This window comes from Zalophus californianus, chromosome 3 (genome assembly GCF_009762305.2).
Source record: "Zalophus californianus isolate mZalCal1 chromosome 3, mZalCal1.pri.v2, whole genome shotgun sequence".
Lineage (NCBI taxonomy): Eukaryota > Metazoa > Chordata > Mammalia > Carnivora > Otariidae > Zalophus > Zalophus californianus.
In genome coordinates, this window is record NC_045597.1 from 68,987,876 (window position 1) to 69,009,441 (window position 21,566).

The following is a 21,566-nucleotide window of genomic DNA, read 5'->3' on the forward strand; positions in this document are numbered from 1 at the left end:
CCTGTTCTGAATGTTTCTACACTTAAAGATACAGCTCTAGACCCTTCAGAAAGCTCTTTGGAAATTCAAATCTAGGGTCTCTGGAAGGTTCATTGGAAAGCGAACTCTGGGGTGAATGGGCTCTCACTGCAGAGGACAGCAACCGCTTTGCATAAGGGCTCACTCAAGGAAAACTGGAATACTTAAGAGCTGTATTTTTCTCTATTGGTGGGAAGTGCATATTTATAGGACTTAGATTTAACTGCTTTATTGATTAGAAGAATATCCAGGAAGGAATTGCTACTGTTTTTCTGCTACACCTACCTACAAATGTTAGTATCTGGGCTGATTTGAAGGATGACACTATAGGCTTAGCTTTTCCACTCTCCTATCAGTTCTTTCTGAACCCTGAGAGCAGGCAGCTCAGCCCTGGCGTCAGGGTGCTCAGCCCTGCTGCAGACACTTTCCCAGTCCCAGCCAGCCTCCAGGGGTATCTGAAAACCCAAATGCCCTGGGCTCTCTAGTCCACTGCTACTCACTCTTTAGATACTAGTAGTTAGAGGCTCCAGGATTCTTTTTTTTATTTTTTTTAAAGATGTATTTATTTATTTGAGAGAGAGAGAGAGCATGAGTGGGGGGAGGGGCAGAGGGAGAGGGAGAAGCAGACTGCCTGCTGAACACGGGGCTCTATCCCAGGACACTGAGATCATGACCTGAACAGAAGGCAGACGCTTAACCAACTGAGCCACCCAGGGGCCCCCTGAGACTCCAGAATTCTGCTCACAGCAAAATCCTGCAGTTATGTGGCAGTTTTCAAAGAGCACAATGAATTAGAAACCCGTTGTTGAAGAGATGTTCACAGATAGGAAGAGAAGCTGGTACAGCCATTTCAGTTGTGTTCTAATTCTTGCCAGGGAATGCCTCCTTCATCAGTATCCTCTCATCCTCTGCTGTTGTTGGGCACTGCTGAGAGAGAAAGAGAGAGAGAGAGAGAGAGAGAGGGAGAGAGATGGTGGGGGCAGTGGGTGGGAGGTGGAGAGGGGGAGGAAACATGATAAACCCTTGCTCTAGTTTTGGTTTGCAAAGAAAGAGGCCACTTTTGTGGCGCTTAACTTTACCATTAGTTTTGGTGATAATCAAGTTGTAAACATCCCAAAAGACCGAGTCAGTGTTCATCTCCTCCTCGCATGTACACACACACACACACACACACACGCACGCACACACGCACACACACACGACTACTCTCTTCACTGGAAGAGAGTAATGACAAGGGATCTTTCAAAGGTCTCTGCTCTTATTTATATTTCCAGAAACTTTTTTTTTAAAGAGGTATAAGAGGCACTGTTGAGAAGCAAATCATTTGTCAAGCGAGCCCTTGAAGTTAGGCAATGATTACACTGTGCACACATTGCACAAGGACACATCCTGTGTTGCTGCCCTGGCACCAGTGAGCCCTGGCATTGAAAAAGGCTTTGTGGGGAAGACAAGAGGCAGAGGGGAAAGAAGGAAGAAGGTTGTTCCCTTACTGGGAGGAATAGTCTTTAATTAAAGCCTCATCTGGCTATTGAGTTGGGACTGTGGGACCCTGAGTGCTTTTTGCTTAGTGCCTGGTGTTCCTCTCTGAGTACTACTGGGCAGTGTTAAGTACCAGGCTGATCCTTGACCGCTGCCCTCACCTAATGGTCACACTCTTATTTGTGCAATAAAATGTGCACTAAATACAACCACAAAAAATTTTTAAAAAATAAATACAACATATAGTCTGACATTCTTCTGTTTCCCCACCATTTCCATTATCAGGATTGTCTAGAAGGCTTAGACTTTTTTTAAAGATTTTATTTTTATTTATTTGAGAGACAGAGAGAGAGCACAAGCAGGGGGAGCAGCAGAGGGAGAAGCACGCTCCCCACTGAGCAGGGAAGCCCGATGCGGGGCTTGATCCCGGGACCCCGGGATCATGGCTTGAGCCGAAGGCAGACGTTTAACCATCTGAGCCACCCAGGTGCCCCTGGAAGGCTTCAACTTCTGCTCCTACCTTTGGCTCTGCCCCCAGAGACCCCAGTCAGCTCTAGCCTGCCCGTAACCAGCCAGAAGCATAGAAGAGAGCAGGGCTGAGCTGGCCCCGTCCTGGGATCAGATGTTAACAGGTGTCCCCTGCTTCCCAGAGACCAGCCTGTCAGGTCCAGGAAGTAAGTTTAAAGCCCCTGCCCCTCTTCCCTTCCTTGTAATTCTTAGCCCTCCTAGTCCTCTGTCTGTGGTAAGTCCTCATAAATATTTCAGCAAGCTGCTGATAGAGGAGCAGAACTCTTGCTCTGTACACAGTCGGCTCCAAAAATTCTTGAAAGAGAAGATAAATCAAGTCATTCCCATAGCCCTTCATCAGCCGCAAACATGACTAATTAGCTCATGAGTCAGACGCAGGCAAAGGTGACAGCACTTCAATTTGGGTCGGAAATGTTCTCACAAACAAGGGCAGATGGACACGGTCTGCCGGCTTTGATGCCACAGCATCTATGCCCCCGAGTTGTGACTTCCTGTCATTGGTCAAAGTCACAGGTGATTGGAGTTCTATGTCCAGGAAACGGCTGCAACGGTGAATCAACAGTTCCGCAAAGGAATTACAGAAAGAGTCAGGTTGCCAGTAAAACCCTTTCCTGAGATTTCAAGTGACAAAGGAAAATGGGAGGAACCTGCAGGCATGTTTGTCAACAAGCAGAGTTACGTGAACAGGACTAACCCTGCTGCACCGGGAGGTCTGATGGAAGTTTGGCAGGAAGGGAGGTGTCATGTCAATGAAGATGAGGGTGAAGATGATAAAAGGGGAGAGGAGAGATACAGATAGAGATGCTAGATGCAGACAGACACACATGGCAGGGCCTGGAGGATTAGTCATATTGAAAATAAGAGCAGGCTAAAATAAAATCAAATAAATAAAATAAAAACAGGATATAGAGAAACCTATGAAACAGAGAAAAGGAAAATCAAGGGGATAATTTCATCAAATCCAAGATCATCACTTTCCTCCAAAGCTAAGAGGAAAGTCATCTCCTCCAGGAAGCCCTCGTCTGCTGATTTGTCTCTACCTGATCCTCCACTAGCCACTGGCTCGTAAGAGACCGAGCATCTATGATGCACAACGGCTACCAGGTCAAGCCAGATCTAACATTCTCCAAGAAGCTTACGAGTTAGGGAGTGAAGACAAATTCACAAATAACTTTTTTGGAAGATCATAAGTGACAGAGGCATGCGAGTGGTCCACACAAGGGACACAAATCCCAGAAATGCAGAGTGGGAGAGGCTGCTCCCCTGGGAAATCAGACTTCTGTATGCATCAGGCTAGTCTGCATCTGCCCAGCCTTGTCATGTGCTCCTTCATGTCTTGGGTCCCGGCACATTCTGTGTGCCTTTGGTTTGTCCCCTTAGCTGGGTGCTGTAGCCGAGTAAAAGCAGCTCCCACGTTTGCTAGACCTCTCCTACACTCCTTTGGGGCCCAGGGGTGTCTGGCACTGGTCGGTTCTCTGGAACTGCTTGCTGAAAACAAAATTTTCTCTCCTATGTAATCAAACTAGCAGAAACATAAGACATAGCAGATCACCTGAGAATAACTGCAGTATTTGAAATATGTTTTCAGGATTTTCCCATTGTTTAGTTCTTAGCAAAGGCCTTTATGAAAGGAATGATTTCTTCCCCCAGCAGGCCAAATGATGCTTTCGGTGAATCATTTCTTTATTTCGGTTTTAGATTGCATCTCACAAAATCACCTCAGGGGCAAATCTCTCCAAATGAAACCATTAATAAGAACTGATAACACCACAGCAGCTTTTCAAGACTACCTCTGGAGGTCAAGCACATCACAAGCCGGAGCTCCAAGTCCACTTGTAAATCTGCAACGGAAGTTCTTGGGGACTCACACTAACCCCCCCACCCCACCCCCCACCCCACCCCCTCTCTGGCTGGCCCCCTGAGTGCTACTTTGAAGAGACCAGTCCTGGAAACAAACATAAGAAGTCGTGAACCTGGACAGAAGGGAAATAGGCAGCTTGGGACAAGTTTCTTCAGAGAAAAGGGCTCCTGCTGACCCATGGCTGAGTTGAGGCAAGTGTCCCTCCAGACCCCACAAGGGAGGCAGGAGGGAGGGAGCAGTTTGCTCTCAGCCCCAGGCCGACTGCAGCATGACTGTCCCCAGCAAAGGCAGCCCAAGCTCACCCCTCTTGTCACCTGCCCCTGCGTGGGGGCCTGGATGGAGGCTCCGAAGAATGGGCGTGTTGCCAGCAGCCTATTTATCAGCTCATTACTGATGTCTCTGGGCTCTCAGCATATCAGTTTGATTCCAAACAGAGCCCAAAACTCACCACTGATAGTTCTTTAATCTTTCTGATATTTCTAGAGGGGAGAGCATAAATTCACCCAGACAGTCTGGGGACTGACTTCAGGGACCAAGGCTCAGTTTTCTCTTTTCTCCTAACACACAGGGCCTGGTCCACTCAAACCTGCCCCTGGAGGGGAGCGGCCCCACCGGCTTGGCTAGGGCCTCGGATCTCCAAGTGTGGTCTCCAGACCAGCAGCATCAGCATGACCGGAAGCTTACTAAATATGCAGTCTCTCAGGTCCCACCCCAGACCTGTAGAATCAGATCCTGCCTTCTAGCAAGACCCCCAGATGATGCGCATGCACCCTGAGAAGCACTGCTCTAAACTAGTAAGTTCATTCCTCAGACTTTATGCCGGGGACGTGATGAGTCTCACAGGGCTGGCAGGTGCCCGTGTTCAGGTACCGCGGCTGTGCTCATAAAGACAAAACCTGGGAACAAACCCAACGTAGCAAAGCGATATTTACTGAGTACCTACTATGTGACACTGAAGACAGGAGGACCAAAACAGAGAAAGTCCCAAAAATATGGTTGGTGTCATCAGATGGAACATTACCTAGCTGTTGTTAAAAAAAAAAAACAAAACCCTTTGGAAACAAATAGTCTGCTGGGAGAGTCTTATTCCTGCCTTCCAGCTTGGCTCACTGACTGTGATCCCCTCCAGGCAAACAGTTCATGAAGTCTGCTAGACTGGGGTGGGGGGAGGGCAGGGAAGAGGGGACATTTCTCTTTGCTAAACAAAATAAGCAAACACGGAAGGGTCTCAGCCACTAGGGCCCCCTGGAACAGTGTGTGAAAGGAATCCAAATCCACTTGCAAGACTTGTGCTGCACAAACGTGACTGTTTGCTTTCACTTTTTCTCCCAGTGTGCCCATCCCCCGACCCCCACCCCGGGGGCATCCTCCACTCCCTCCCTGGGGCGGCACGTGGCCCCATCAGTCTGATCTCCAGGGTGCTCACTGGGCAGATTTATGTCACCATAACCATTCTTTTTTCTTAAAAGGAAGACAGCTCAGATAAGCACGTGCGGTTTAAGCAAACATAACTTTATTCGGCTACAGCCATGAGAAGGGTAATAAACTCTGAAGAGTAGATCTTCCAGAGAATATAGCAATATTATCTCGCTAGCCCAGGGCTGGGTTTTACGGCTCCTCCTAATAGTTGCCCATAAATCATCGCTTTACTTAGTATTATCCAAACACAGCAAAGTCACTCAAGCAACACTTCTTATAACGGTAAAGCGGCTGGCTTTAGGAAAAGCACCCAGCGATACTGACCCCAAGCCGTTGGACCTGTGGTGCTTGGGCCCCCTTCTCCTCTCAGGGAACATGGCTGCTGGAAATCCAAGTCCAGCTGAATTTCTTCTTGTTGGGTCTTAGCTAATCCTCTTTCTTGATCACTCAACCCTCTCTGGCCTGCTCCAGCACTCCCAACCTCTTGATTCTCTCCCCAGTCTCTCCCATCCTTATTCATGTCTCACTTATTGATTAATTCAACAACCAAGCCCCATACTGTGTGGGATGTGATGTCCTCAGATGAGCCAAGGGACTCATTTCTCATCTGGGGAGAAAGCCAGACTGCCTAGGTGTCCATGATGTCACCAATGTTGGTAAGTCACATTTATTTTGTAATATTTAAATAAAAATGGCCTTGGTCCCCTTCTACTACTCTTCTTTGGCTCTAAATTTCAACACCTGCTGAATTCTCTCCCATCACTCCACCTGGTCCTGTCGCGCATATGAACTGGGCTTTGTCTGCATCCTCTGCCCCACCCTAGTTGCCACCTTGCCTGTGTCACTCCCCAGAGGCCCTCTGCCTGGCTTCCCCTCTGTGTCTGGCAGAAACACTTGATTCTCCCACTTTATCATGAGGAGTTCTTTCCCTGCCTATGTCTCTCTCCAGATCTTTCCTTATGAATATGAAAGCTCACTCCATTGACTGCTAACCAAGAGCCATCCGGGAAAGGACTCCAGATTTGGGCAGCACAAATTACAGTTTTTTAATAGGATCAGATTCTCAGGCAGCTCCCTTCCCAGTTAGCTTCTCTAAGGTATTATATTTCATACTGTAGATGTATAACTATATTAAGAAAGAAGAAAAATCTCAAATCCATAACCTAAACTTCCACCTTAAAAACTGGAAAAAGGACAAACTAAACTGAAAGCAAGCAAAAGGAAAGAAATAATAAAGATCAGAGCAGAAATTAATGAACTAGAGGATAGAAAAATAATAAACAAAATCAATGGAATCAAAACCTGGTTCTTTGGAAAGATCAACAAATATTTAGCCAGGCAACCAAGAAAATATTGCTAGAGTCAGAAGTATAAGAAGGGATTCCAGTGCTAACCTTACAAAAATAAAAAAGAATGTAAAAGAATATTATGAACAGTTGTGTGCCCATAAGTTAGATAACTTAGATGGGATGGACAAATTCCTAGAAAGACACAAACTACTGAAATTGACTCAAAAAAAATAGAAATTCTGAATAGACCTTAAAATAAGTGAAGAGGTTGAATTAGTAATCAATGAACTACCCACAACAGGCTTAGATGGCATCACCATTGAACTCTTACCAAGCATTTAAAGATTTTATACCGATTCTTTACAACTCTTCCAGAAAATAGAAGGGGAGAGAACACTTCCAAACTCACATGCGTAGCCAGTATTACCCATATACCAAAACCAAAGAAAACTATATAGACTATTATCTCTTATGAATATGGACACAAAATCCTCAATGAAATATCAACAAACCAAATTTAGCAACATGTAAATTTAGTTATACACTCTTAACCAAGTGGGATTTGTCCCAGGAATGAAGATTGATTTACTATCTAAGAATCAATTAATATACTAGACCAAATTAATAGAATAAAAAGCAAATGCTAGATGATCATCTCAATAAATGCATTTGACAAAATCCAACATGCTTTCATGATAAAAATAGTCAACAAATTAGGAATAGGAAGAATTAGGAACTGTCTCAACCCAATTTAAAAGCATCTACAAAAACCCTACAGATACCATTGTGCTTAATGGTAAAAGACCGGATAATTTCCACCTAAGATCAAGAATAAGACAAAGACATTCATTTTTGTCTCTCACCCTTTCTATTCAACATTATATGGGTGATTCTGGCCAGAGCAATTAGGCAAGCAAGACAGAAAAGAAGATCCAGGTAGGTAAGGAAAAACAAAAGCACTTGATGAGTGGTTACATAGGGCTGGGGGTGGGGATAGAAAGGTGATAGCTAAGAGGTCAGGTTTCTTTTTTAAGCAAAGTTTGTACATATCTGTGAATAGACTAGAAGTCATTGTATTGTGCCCATCAAATGGGTGGATTGTATGGGATGTGAATTATATCTCAGTAAAGCTATTCCAAAAAAATAGTGACCAGAGAAATGAGAGAACTAGAAGAGAGGATAAAAGTATAAAATTCAGAGAGGGTAATCAACATTAACTCGCCAGAGTCAAAGTCAGTAATAAAAGAGTTCCTTCGACTTGGTGATCATCAGGACAACTGTGACCTGCTCTCAGAGAAAACTTGTCCTCCTATTTTGCCAAAACCGGCTGCTCATCCTTTCCTCTCAATCACTTTCTTTCTGCTTTTTCATTGAAGTCACTCCAGAACTCTCTCCTCTACATCTTGTATCTTTAATCATATCATTCATACTTTTCATTCTTTCACTCAACAAATATTATAACACCTACCATGTGCCAGGCACCCCTCTGGGCTCCAGGAAACTTCTGATAGTGGTTGTTGACAAGGACTATGTTATGTGGCCATTGCTAGCTGCAAGGGAGGCTGGGAATTATTTTCATTTTCCAGCTTCAATGATAGATGAAAGACAAAGGAGAAAAGGACAAATTAGTCTTGAATTAATCAACCTATTTTTCTTCCACACATTTACAAATAAAACTTTAAAACAAATTTGAATACAGGTCTGACAGCAAGAATTATTTTCATGGCTATTGGAGAGCCCAGATACCCTCCAGTGGTTCTCCACCATTTGATTAATTACTCAGGCCAAAAATTTAGAGCCACATTTTTAACTTCTGTCTTTTTACTCATGCCCTGCATAATCTTGCCCTGTGAAGCAAGATCTTCAAAATATATCTCTTCATCTTCACTGCCACCCCCCTACTCCATGCATCCACCATCTCTCATCTGGCCTGTTACAACAGCCTCTATTCCAAGCTCCCTGCTTTCACTCCTGCCTCTCACTGTCTACTCTTCACAGCATAGCCAGACTGATCCTCTCAAAATGGATATGATCATGCTAATCCCTTCTGGAACAGGCTCGAACAGCTTCTCACTGCACTCAAAATTAAATTTAGTGAAGAATGGATGACCTTTCCAATAAATGGTGCTGGGTCAAATGGCTACCCATATGTGTAAAATTGAAGCTCGATCCCTACCTCACATCATACAAGGAAATGAAGTCCAGGTGGACTGTAGACCTAAATGTGAAAGATAAAATAATAAAGTTGCAAAACAAAAGCATAACAGAAGATCTTTATTTGCTTTGAATAGGAAAAGATTTCTTAAACAAAACACAAAAAACACAAATGATAAAAGAGCTACATTAAAATTAAGAACTTTTCCCCCCTAAAAGACACCATTAAGAGGATAAAAAGGCAAACCACAGAGTGAGAGAAGGTATTTGCTCTATAAATATCCAACCAAGGATTTGTGTCCAGAATATATAAAGAATGACAAAATTTTAAAAAAGACAGTCAAGGGCGCCTGGGTGGCTCAGTTGGTTAAGCGACTGCCTTCGGCTCAGGTCATGATCCTGGAGTCCCGGGATCGAGTCCCACATCGGGCTCCCTGCTCAGCGGGGAGTCTGCTTCTCCCTCTGACCCTCTTCCCTCTTGTGCTCTCTATCTCTCATTCTCTCTCTCTCTCAAATAAATAAATAAAATCTTAAAAAATAAAAATAAATAAAAAATAAACATAAAAATGTTAAAAAAGACAGTCAATTAACAGAAAAAAATGGGCAAAAGATTTGAATAGTTACCTCTCAAAATAAGATATCCTAATGGCCCACAAATATATGAAAATGAAAATGTGCTTAAGGTCAGGAGTTATCAGGAAAATGCAAATTAAAATTACAATGGCACACCACTATATACACAACAGCATGGCTAAAACAAACAAGCAAAAAGACAAGCTATCCCATGCATTGGCAAGAATATGAAGCAACTGGAACCCTCATCAAATGCTGGTGGGAGTAAAACATGATGCAGACACTTTGGAAAATTGACACTATCAACTGAAGTTAAACATACATTTATCCCGTGAGCTGGCAATTTCATCTCTAGACTTATTCCAATAGAAATACATACATAAACACCAAAAGACACATGAATGCTAATAACAGCTGTATTTGAAATAGCCAAAACCTGGAAACCACCCAAATGGATAAAGAAACGGCAGAACTTTCATACAGTAGAATATGATACAGCAACGAGAATAAGCAAACAATTACCACACCCAACATGGAAGAATCCCACAATATCCCACAATATTGAAGGAATGAAACCAGACATAAAAGAGTATATACTGCGTGACTTCACTTATATGAAGTTCAAAATCAGTGATTCTGGAAACCAGAAGGTGGAGGGAGGGGTGGCTGGGAAACAGCACGAGGACGGGGTGCTGCTCAAATTCTGTTTCTTAACCTTGAGTGCCGGTTACACAGGTATATTCAGTCTGTACACTTGGGATTTGTGTATGTTTCTGTGTGTTTGTTATGCTTCAGTTAATAGTTTTCCTTTTTTACAATCCCATATGCTAAAAAAAAAAAAAGTCAAACTGCAAAAATCAAAATAAAACAGCATAAAATTTAAGTCCAAAAGTGTCCTCCAAGCCTTGCATGGTCTCACCAGGTTCTTTGGCCTTCCTTCACCTCCTGCAGCTCCCCCCTTGCTCACCAAGCCCAGCCCCTGCCTTCTGGCGTTGCTCAGACACACAAGACAAGCTCCCACCTCAGGGCCTCTGCACCTGCTCTTCTCTGTCCAGCATCTTCTTCCCAAAAGCTAACACACGCTCACTCCCTGATTTATTCAGAATTCTTACCAAATGCCATCTCTTCGGAGAGGTCTTTCTGACCACTCATCCTAAATAGACACACGTCCTCTCTGTGGTTACCTGCTTTCTCTTTCTTCCTCAGTCTGCTCTTATATTATTTTCCTGCCCCTGCCATAATGTGACCTCCATGATGGCAGGAAACTTTTCTTTTTTCTTCACTGTCGTATCACCAGTGTCTAGAATAGGGTTTTGTTGAATAAATGAATGAACGAAACCCAAGGGTGAGGATAGTTTCTCACTTTGCATCTTTGCATCTCCTGTGCCTAGCATAACTCTTAGTCCACAGCAGATGCTCAATAAATGTTTAATTGCTTTGGAGTTGAAGTAAGAAACTACATTGCCAATCAACCCTTTGGTGGAAGACCACAAGGCCTTTTGCCAACAGTGTCTGTATGCTACCGTTTCCATGCTGTGCTCTGAAAAACAATCTTAAGATTTGCAGTTATGCCATGGATCCCATTCTCACTTAAAAGACACAAAACGAACGATGAAAAGACAGATCAATGCAATGATTCAACACTACTGAAACTGATAATAGCTTAGACGGTTTCTTCAACTAATGGTATGTCAGTGCAGACTTCTTTGGGGACCTAACTGAACTTACCATTTACTCTCTGAAACTCTTCTATCTTATCTTACTACTTTTACTACAGTCCTTTCCTTCCACTCCTTCAGACTCAAACCTTTGTTGCTTCTCGCTGCTTTAACCTGGAGAATGGAAAACGCCTGGCTCGTTTGAGCACGCATTAGGGAAACTCCAGGGCCAGGCACCCATCTTCCGTAAGCCGTTGATGTTCATCCTCTGCCCGGCACACAGTAGAAGCTTTGTAGGTGCGAGCTGGGGATGCTGGGCGCCCTCAGGGCCATGCCCTTCTTCCCACTTTGAGTGACCACAGTGTCCCAGTCCTCCTTAAGCTGGGACAGGAAAAATTGTTTACCGCATCCCTCATTTCAGAACTCTCTGAAAGAGCTCCTCCTAGCCAAGCAGAGTTAAATCTATGTTTCCACCGTGGCTTTTAAGACAAACACCTCTCCCCTCCTGCCATAATTTGGGCTCATTACCTACCAAGGATCGTAAAAGTGAAAGGCCTAGAGAAGGGAGAGGCGAGATGAAAAATTCAGAAATATTTCTATTTTTCTATTTGTCTTGGAGTTTTTAAATTTGAAAAAATATGAAATTTTTAGAATAAACAATAAAACATTTAGAGTAAAGCATTCTTTTTTATAGAGTAAAGGATTTTTACTCATATTTTCATGTCCTTTCTTTGATCCTTACATAGAAAACTTTCTCATGAAGTTGATAGCAGATACTGCATCTGAATTAGAGTTCCACCAAACATCCCTTACCAAGTTGCCCCTGGGAAAGCAAATGTTTGAGGATTTAAATGTATCTTTTGCTTCCATATACCAAGCAAAATAAGAATAAGAATTTATTAAGAAAGAAAAATAATCTGGCTAGCAGTTTTCAGAAAGGCTCTAAAGACCATGGGGAAGCATGAATAGCTCTCTATGGAGATTTTAGGGAAGAGAGGGATAATTTCTGGATGGGAATCATCGGGGAAGTCTCCGCATCACACCCGAGTCTGTGAGCTGGACAGATTTCCACAGGCAGAGCCGGACCAAGCATCAAAGGCCAAAGACACACCAGGAGCAAAGATGGCCTGGCCAGGAAGCACAGCATGCATTTGGGGCCCCAAGTTGTTGCCAGCACGTCCTTCCGGACGCAGTTGGTGTGAAATGCTGGCAGATGACAAGGCCGGGAAGGGAGACCATTTCGCCAAGCCCGCAGACTTGCCCTGACTGAGAGCTCATCGGCCCTAAGGCAGCGTGGATTGCAAGACGCACGGCCGCTCTCTGTCCCCGTGCAGCCAACGACAACTGCTGGTTGTGAGATGCATCCTGATTTCAAAGATGCTAAAATACACCCTCTCCTCCCAAAACATGTCTTTAGAATTGATAAGAGAGAGCAGTAAGTGAGGAGATGGAAGCAGAGCAGTTGGATGAAGGAAGCACAAAGCATAATGTCAATGACACAAGTGGGATGGCCTTAGGACAGGACTTTACTCTGATGTTACATCTGGGCTTGAGCGAGGCTCTGAATGCCTCAGGCAGAATGGCTGACTGTGTGCTTGACCCCTCCTCGGGGGCCCCCTGTCCCAGGCTGGCAGGCGACTCACAAACACCCCTGCAGAGGAGGGAGAGAGGGCTCTGAGGAAGCATCGCCTACCATTTTCTCTTTTCTCTTTTCTTGTGGGGTGTTCAGCTCCCTTGTTCCACTGGCCACAGCTTATGGAAATTGAGGTGGGCAAAGGGATGTTTTTTAATGATGTGCTTCCTAAGGGAACCAGGGGAGCGTTTTACTCATTTGCATCCTTATGATAAAAAAGAACCTTAGAGTTCCAGCTTTGAAGCCCAGAGATATTTGATAATCATCAGTAGACAGAAAGGGGGAGCTGTGGACCTTAATTTCAGATGAGAAAATGTCCCTCCCGAGCCACCCCGTCACTTCAACACAGGCACGCACTCACACACTCACACATATGTACTCACATGTACACACACGCTCGCACGGGGAGAGGCTGAGACACTTGCAGGAGAAAAAAATAGATATTATTTTTGATCCCGAGATATTGGCCGTCACAAGACATAATCTAGAAATGGTTGGCTTTCAATTTACTTTATGCAAGTTTCTGCTAGCTACACATTTGTCTACAGTGCATCAGAAGCAGCAAACGAAGGACTTACATGCATATTTTATTAGTAGATAATTATGTTCCTTATAATTGGTTTCTAAATCAGACCATTTCACGCAATTATGGTGTTTTCTTTGCCTGTTCCGTCAATCGAAAAGATAGTAAGAAAGTTCTTTATTATCGAAAGGCTATATTCTTAACCTCTATCATGGAGTGAAGGAAATAAACTCAAATGAAAATACAGCTATTTTGCATATGTAGACTATCCCCTGTTAAAATGCATCATAGATTCAAAAGGAAGAAGAAAAAGACTACAAAGACTGATGTTTCTAAATATATCGGGAGAGGCAAAATACCAAAAGGGGAATTTGATGGTGGGGGTAGATTTTTAAAAATCAACAATGAAGTCATGCTGTTTAAATGCCAAAATCATTTTTCATCCAAATGAAAAAAAGAAAACTGGGTCATAATGAACGCCACAAAATAACTGCTAACAAAAGAGCTACAGGAGCCCTATACTCAGATAAATCTAAGTTTATTCCTTCATTGAATCAACAAACATTTCCTGAGTGCTGTGTGGGTAGGAAGGACACACACAGGACTGAGGAAAAGAGGCTCAGTGCTGCGGAAGCTCAGCGCTGACCCCTGGGATCTGTTCTGGGCTGTTCTGGGCTGACATGTTCTCTCTCCCTCTTTCCCTCCCCCTGTTACCCTCTCTCTCTCTCTCACCTTCTCTCTCTCTCTTTCCCTCTCTCCCCTCCTCTCTCTCTCTCTCTCTCTCTCTCTCTCTCTCTCTCTCTCACACACACACACACACACACACACAGACACTTGGTGAGGCTAAATGTTGGTGGGGAGCAGTGAATGCTGCAGGGCGGGTTCTCAGCAAGACTGGGTAAGGCAATAGTTAAAAACACAGACTCTGCAAAGCCCACCTCTACTAACTAACTTGGGGCAATTAACTCTCTAACTCTCTGTGCCTCAGTTTTCCCATCTGTAAAATGGTGACAATACAAGCACACTTACCTCATAAGGATGTTGTAAGGATTCCATAAATTAATACATGTAAAGCACTTAAAACAGTGCAGGAATGAATGACTGAATGAATGAATGAACAAATAAGGCAGGAGGACACTTTTGGAGGTGATGGATATGTTTATGGCATTGATTGTAGTAATTGTTTGATGGGTGTATACTTTTTTAAAAAAGATTTTATTTATTTGACAGAGAGAGAGCACAAGCAGGGGGGAGGAGCAGGAGAGGGAGAAGCAGGCTTCTCACTGAGCAGGGAACCCGAAGCAGGGCTCGATCCCAGGACCCTGGGATCATGACCTGAGCCGAAGGCAGACCCCTAACCGACTGAGCCACCCAAACTCCCCGCATGAGTGTATACCTATCTCCAAACTAGTCAAGTTGTATATGTTAATTACGTACAGCTTTTTGTGCATCAATCATATCTCAATAAAGTGGTTTAAAAATAAACAAGAGTGCTGGGCATGGTGTGGGCATTATTATAAGTGTTGGCTATTATTATCATCCCCAACCTCTTTACAGCTTTCCTCCAGGGTAAAAATGCTGTCATGGGGCTTCCTGGCGACCCCTTGGCTATTTTTAACCCTCTCCAGGCCTCTGGGCCCACCTGCAATGATGTGGAAAGCCCCCAGCATTGATCCACAGCAGGTGTGCAGTGCACCTGATTGCCTTCCTGTCACTCCCTCCTTCAAATGCTGCCTCATCCCCACAGCACAGAGGGGCTCTGCCGCTGGAACCTCCTAATCCCTGGGTCCTCATTTGGAGGAGGGGAACCATGTTCATGGATGAAATTTCCTTAATTTATAATTTCCCCCGACATACGTTTCCTATTTTGCTACTATCTCTCTACCTCTAGTCCATACACTAGAGACTAGCATGAGATAGTGTCTGCTTTCACCCAAAATTTGGTATTTAGATTTTATAAATTAAATAAATGAAAGGTTTGAGAATCACTGCTTCCAGGTGTGGTAGTGGGTACTAGTGGTGTGATTCCCACAAGCGTGAGTGAGGCAGAGGGAGGGAAAGGAGAGGAGGGGTTAGGATTGACTCTGGGACTCTGAAACGGGGTACCTTTGAGGGTTGCTGGAGGAAGTAAGTGAAATTTTAGCAAGCAATCGGGCAAATATTTGGGGTGAGGTGATCTCCCAGAGCAGGGTCCTTTCACCAGAGCACATCCCTGCTTTGATCTGACCAACCTGATGGAGAGGCAGAGTCCAAGCCATCTGTGGCCAGGGATGGAGAGACAAAGCGGACAGGTGGGACAAGGGAGCGACAGAGATGCTGGGCAGGGACGGATGGGGCTTAGAGGGTCTCATACCAACTTCCAAATGCCTTTTCCATCCAGGAGAGCAACCAGGGCTCAGCAAATGCCACAAATGCTGAGCATCCGTAACCCACATAGAGGCTGAGGGTGTGGGGCAGGGAGATTGCTGCTTGAGAATGGGAGAGGGCAGCCTGCCTCTGTCCAGGACACCCTCGGCAGCTCCAGGGAGAGTTAGTCTTGGGTTCTCAGTGGCCTGCATCCACCATGCATGAGGACCCACAGAGAAGACAGCAGGAGTCCCTACTGAAAGAATGAACAAGTAAAGAATGAAGGTGGCAACGTCATGCCATTTTTTCTCCCAGAATCCAATTTTCAGCTTGTTCAAAGAGAAAGTTTGAAGCAAGAAAGAAAATAAAGAAGCTCATAGGAAACGCACACAAGCCATGCACTGAAGGCGCACTCAGAGGGTTCCCGTGGTCAGGACACCAAAAGGACTTTGACAAGATTTGGCATTGACTTGGGGCATTCACTTCATTCTCCACCTTGGCAGAGGCACTCCTGGCCACCCCATGCCACCAACTGCCCATTACCCCTTCAAATCCCACACAGCTGGCTGCCATCTATAACCCGACAGGCGCCACACCGCGGGTGCCCTCACTTGAGCCAGCATGGCCCTCTTTACCAACCCTTTCCTGCCTCCCACCTCATCTTGACCCATCATAAGCCCACCTTCATTCATTTCTTGGCTCCCGTTCTAAACAAGAATGATAGACTCTTATTTTTTAAAAATCCACACCAGGCTTTGTACGCCCAGATGGGTCCTATCCATCACAGCCCTTTCAAGATTATACCTTTGTTCCAATGATGCTGCATTGGCTTAACGCAATGCCAACTCCCCTCTGTGGATTTACCTTCAATCATCTATCATCCACAAAAGAACACTTGTCTCGTCGTGTTGTCCTAGAGACACACTCACCCCGGTTTAATGCAAAAAGCACTGGGCTTGGAATCAAATGGCTTTTTGTCTTCGATCCACTCCCTCCTGACTTTGTAAATTCAGATTTAAACTCACAAGACTTCTGTGTCTTCATTTCTAAGTGGGAATAGTCATACATGCTCCAGCTTGAAGGGGTTTGTGAGGATCAAATAAAGGACTACAGAAGAAAGCACATTTAATGCCACAGAGCAGAAGAGTAGGTTTTGAGAATATTTTTCTCTCCTAATCTCCCAATTTACTCTCTGGGTATCTTCCCAACTGTCCTCTCATCTCTGCTCTCCAGAGAAAACATCTGTTCACTCATTCAAGAAAGATTTGTTGCCTCCCCACAATGTGCTCGGAACATAAGACAAAGAGCATTAACTCTCTGTCCGCAAGGAGCCCACGGTCGAGAGAATGAAGCAGACACAACCATGAATGGATGGATGAGAAACAGAGTAAACGGATACAAGCCGTAAGCAAGGTGCCGCCATGGGCTAGGAAGTGACTGGTAGTGCAAATGTGTAGGCAGGGCAGCGAGTCAGTGAAGACTCTTCAAAGAATATGGATGACAGCTGAACCGAACTTATTTACTCTTTTCAATAAATATTTATTGAGGCCCAACTGTGTGTCAGGACCGTGTGAGGCAGTGGACATATAGTAGCAAAGAAGACAGGAGAAATCCTTGGCCTCTTGAGCATACAGTAAACAGGGAAAGAAAAAGCTCAAAGAATTCCTGACTGTGACAAGAGGCTAAGATGGAAATTACAGAAAGATGTGACAGACAGTGACTGTGACTGGGGGGGGTGCAGGGCCACCTTAAACAGGGTGGCCAAGAATCACCTTGGTCAAGGTTACTTCTGAGCTGATATTTGAAGGATGGGAAAGAGCCAGGCACAGGAGAGCTGGAGCCCCAGGGGGAGAGAGCTCCAAGAAACGAGAATGGCCCTGGGGCAGAACAAGCTTGGTCGTTCTAGAACACAGACGAGTCTGACTAGAGCTAGGGCACTAGGGCAGAGAGGTAGAAAATGAGACCTGAGCAGAAGGGAAGGGCCACTTCGTGCAGAGCTGTGGGGCTACGGCAGGAGTTTGGGTTTTATTCCAAGTGCAGTGGGAAGCCACTAAGGAATAAGGGTGCGGATGGAAGTGACATAATCAGATTTGCATTTTTTTTAAATATTCGTTTCTGTGGAAATAATTATTAGAGCAGCAAAACCTGTTAAAAGGCTATGGTCGGGCTTGCTTTGGCAGCACATAAACTAAAACGGGAACAATACAGAGATCAGCATGGCCCCGGTGCAGAAGTGATAGGCAAATTCATAAATCATTTCATACTTTTAAAGAAAAGGCCCAGGTCAAAGCAGGGAGGAAACTGATCCAGGAAATTCTCCGAAAGCAAGTCACCAAATTTTGTAAACTCTGCAAAAATGACAGAAGTGGGCACTCTTTGAGTTAGAGAAACATTTCTGAACTCTATCTCATTCTAAGGTTTCTGGAAAACTGAGTCCACATAAAAGCTGACAACCAGAAAATTCTCAAGGTCAAAACCTATACAAACTTATCATAAGGAAAAAAGAAATAAAGAGCAGAATAACACCCCTCCAAGTAGAGCACAGTAGAAAGACATGCCCACAAAGCAGATCAAAACTATAATTTCCTACTTCAAAATGACAGGAGATGTTTTTAAAAAGTATATAACACATGAAAGAAAACATAAATCAAAATTAGAAAAACTCAGAAATGAGGTTGCAGAACTCAGGAAAGTATCATTTTTTAAAAAATATTATTTCAGAATTAAAGACCAAATCAGAAGAAACACAAGGATGAACAGAGACAAGAAATAACGCCTTAAGAGACATAAGAGATAAAAAGAGGAAAATTGGAAAAAAAAATCAACAAAAAAATGAAAAAAGAGATAAAAAGGATTTGAGAGCAAGTAACAAATACTGAAGATTTTTTGTTTTTTTTTTTAAGATTTTATTTATTTATTTGACAGAGAAAGAGAGAGGGCACAAGCAGGGGGAGTGGCTGAGGCAGAAGGAGAAGCAGGCTCCCCACGGAGCAAGGAGCCTCATGCAGGACTCGATCCCAGGACCCTGGGATCATGACCGGAGCTGAAGGCAGACACTTAACGACTGAGCCACCCAGGCATCCCACACATACTGAAGATTTAAAATGAAGATAATCCAAGTCTCTGAGGAAAAAAGCAAAATCAGGAGAACAGAATGAATAGTGAAAACTATAATTCAGGAAAACTTTCCTAAAATAAAAAGAGTTGAAACCACCTATGGAAAGAGCACAACACAGTACCTGAGAATATCAATGTAGAATGACCAAAAGGTAGTCTAGTACAATTACTGGAGGGAAAGTTGGAAAGAATGAGAGAGAGAGAGAAAGACAGAAAAAGAGGAAGGCAGGAGAGAGGGAGGGAGGGGAAGGGATGGAGGGAGGGAGGAAGGAAGGAAGGAAGGAAAATGGCATCTAGAAAAAAGAACACATAACTCATAAGAAAAGAAAGTTAGATTATCATCAAACTTTTCAAAGAGAATACTTATGCCAAAAGAAAATGGAATGGCATATTTAAGATCCTTAAGGAAAGAAAGTGTAAGTCATTGGTTTTGTAACAAGCAAAACTGACTTTCAAGTATAAAAGACACAGACACACTGTTATCAATATGCAAGAAGTCAGGGAATATTATTTCCATGAGCCCTTCCTGGGAAATCCACTAGAGAATGAGCTTCAGATAACCAAAATAACCAGAGAGACAGAAGATGGATGGTGAGCAATAAATATAGTAACCTGTGGAGTTAAGACCCAACGAGGGTTCAGAACAAGAGGGTATCTACAGTACGTGATGGCTATATGCACTGACAGTACAGACTTAGCAAAACTGTTTGGGTTTTTTTTTTTCATGGGGGAAAGAATAGAGAAAGCATATGCAAAAGTTTTTTTCAGCAGTCACATTGGTTTTAGTATTTTTTTAAAGATTTATTTATTTATTTATTTGAGAGAGAGAGAGAGTGCAGGGGGGAGGAGCAAAGGAAGAGGGAGAGAGAGAGAAACTTAAGCAGACTCCCCACTGAACACAGAGCCCACCTTGGGGCTCAATCTCATGACCCTGAGATCACAACCTGAGCTGAAACCAAGAGTTTGGACCCTTAACCGACTGTACCACCCAGGCACCCCTGGTTTTAGCAGTTTTACTCTGAGACTGTGGTATGTTAAGTAATTATGGTTTATACTAAGTTTTTCATTCCTTGTGTCCTTGAGAACCAGCAAAGTAAAAGCTTTATAGTTTCACATTTTAATTGGAGTTTATTTAAATTCACATTTAATTCAATATGAAATCATGAGGTGTTTTGTTATATATGGTTTTTTTTTTTCCTTTAGCCTTGTTAAGAGGACTAGACACAAAATGCCCATCATCCCTCTTGTGGTCCTGAAATTACCCTTTCTCTCTACAAGAAGCCAGGGCTTCTTGAGGAAATGACTGATTCCGGGTCTGGTAGCCAGAAAGCCATCAAAGACCATTAGGGTCATGTCAAACAAGCTGTTTACACAGGTACATGAAGGAGAGAGAAGGGAAACTGGCCAGATGGCGACCTGGATCTGGGAGGAGAGCATCTGTAAGATTCAATTCAAAATACCTTCCATCATCAGGCGTTTGGCGGTGGTGAGGGGAATGGCAGCACCGAACCCTCTGTGTGGCGGCTCCTCGTCCTTGGCAGTTTCCCTGTGGAGATGAATCTGCTCCCTGAGGAGCAGATGGCCCTGTGAAGAGCCACGGTGTACGGCCCTGAACCCACACCACACGGCTGCAGACCGAGTGCCCCAAGTCAGTCACGAGGACCTCTCAGCCTGGACTCCATGGAGCAGGCAGACATACACAGTATGAAAATCCCAGGTTTCTTCCTTTCTTCCCTTTCCTTCCCTCCATGCATTTATTTCCTCAAACATGTTAATGACAGAGTACCCTCAAAGCCCCCAGCTTTGGTGCCTAGGCCGTGAGGAACAGGGCAAGACTGAAGGCATCTTCCCTGCCCACACAAGTATGTGAGGGAGAAGGAGACAAGACCCAAATCCCAGATTCAAGCAGAGCGTTACCACCCTACAGGCGTGGTACAAACTGCACCGGCCTAAGATTATCTGAAAACCTTCTTGGCAAAGCTGAGTCTTCACCCAGTCTCAAACGATGAGGCAGACCTGGATTAGCAGGACACTGGTGAGGAGACCCCTGGAGGCTGGAGGCTTTGGCTGGTGGACAGGACTGGGGGAGTGAGAGCAGGCTGGGCCTTAAGACAAGGCTGGAGAGGACGCAGGGGAAGAGATGGAAGAGGGGAAGAAGGAGCCCAGGCACAGTAGGGCGTCAGTGGGCCAGGTGCTATGAAAACCATGTAACCTTCCCAGCAATCTTCTAGAATAATCTGTGTGATCTCTAATACACGGATAAGAAAACTAAAGTACATGGACTTTTAAGTACGGCTGGTCCTCGTTCCTTATGGATTCCACATTGGGGAATTCACCTACTTGCAAACATTTATTTGTGCCCCCAAAATCAAAGCCTGTAGCACTTTGCATGGTCGCTTTTGGACATGTGCAGAGCAACGAAAAATTTGAGTTGCCCGGCACGCTCTTTCCAGCTGAGGTCCAACAAGACAATGCTCTGCCTTATTGTTTCAGCTTCCATAATGGCTGAGTGTCCTTTCTGCTGTCTATTTAGTGCCACGTTTTTTGCATTTTTGTGCTTTTTGTTGGCAATTTCACTGTTTAAAAAGGCCCTCAAATGTAGTGCCGAGGTGCTGTCTAGTGCTCCTACGTACCAGAAGCCTAGAATACACTTTACAGAGAAAACACGTGTTAGATAAGCTCTGACTTACAGTGCTGTTTGCTGGGATTTCGATCTTAATGAATCAACAATACGTATTAAATAAAGCGCCTTTAAACAAAAACACACATAAAACAAGGGTATGTATTGATTGGCTGACAAAAATGCTCACCTAACCGTGCATTTTCAGTATTCACTGATTCAGGGTTCGCAGGGATTTTATAAAACAGAACTACTGTGTGAATAATGCTCAAGAGCACAGAGCTGAGATTAGAACCTGCCCTTTCCATCTGCTTCGGAAGATGGAGCTCCAGGGTGTGCCTGGGTGGC

The 21,566-nt window shown here is 44.2% G+C and overlaps 1 pseudogene; it reads left to right on the top strand.

The window, feature by feature from the left end:
* Positions 1-17,649: 17,649 nt before the first annotated feature.
* LOC113921171 lies at positions 17,650-17,749 on the top strand (annotated as a pseudogene).
* The last annotated feature ends 3,817 nt before the right edge of the window (positions 17,750-21,566 follow it).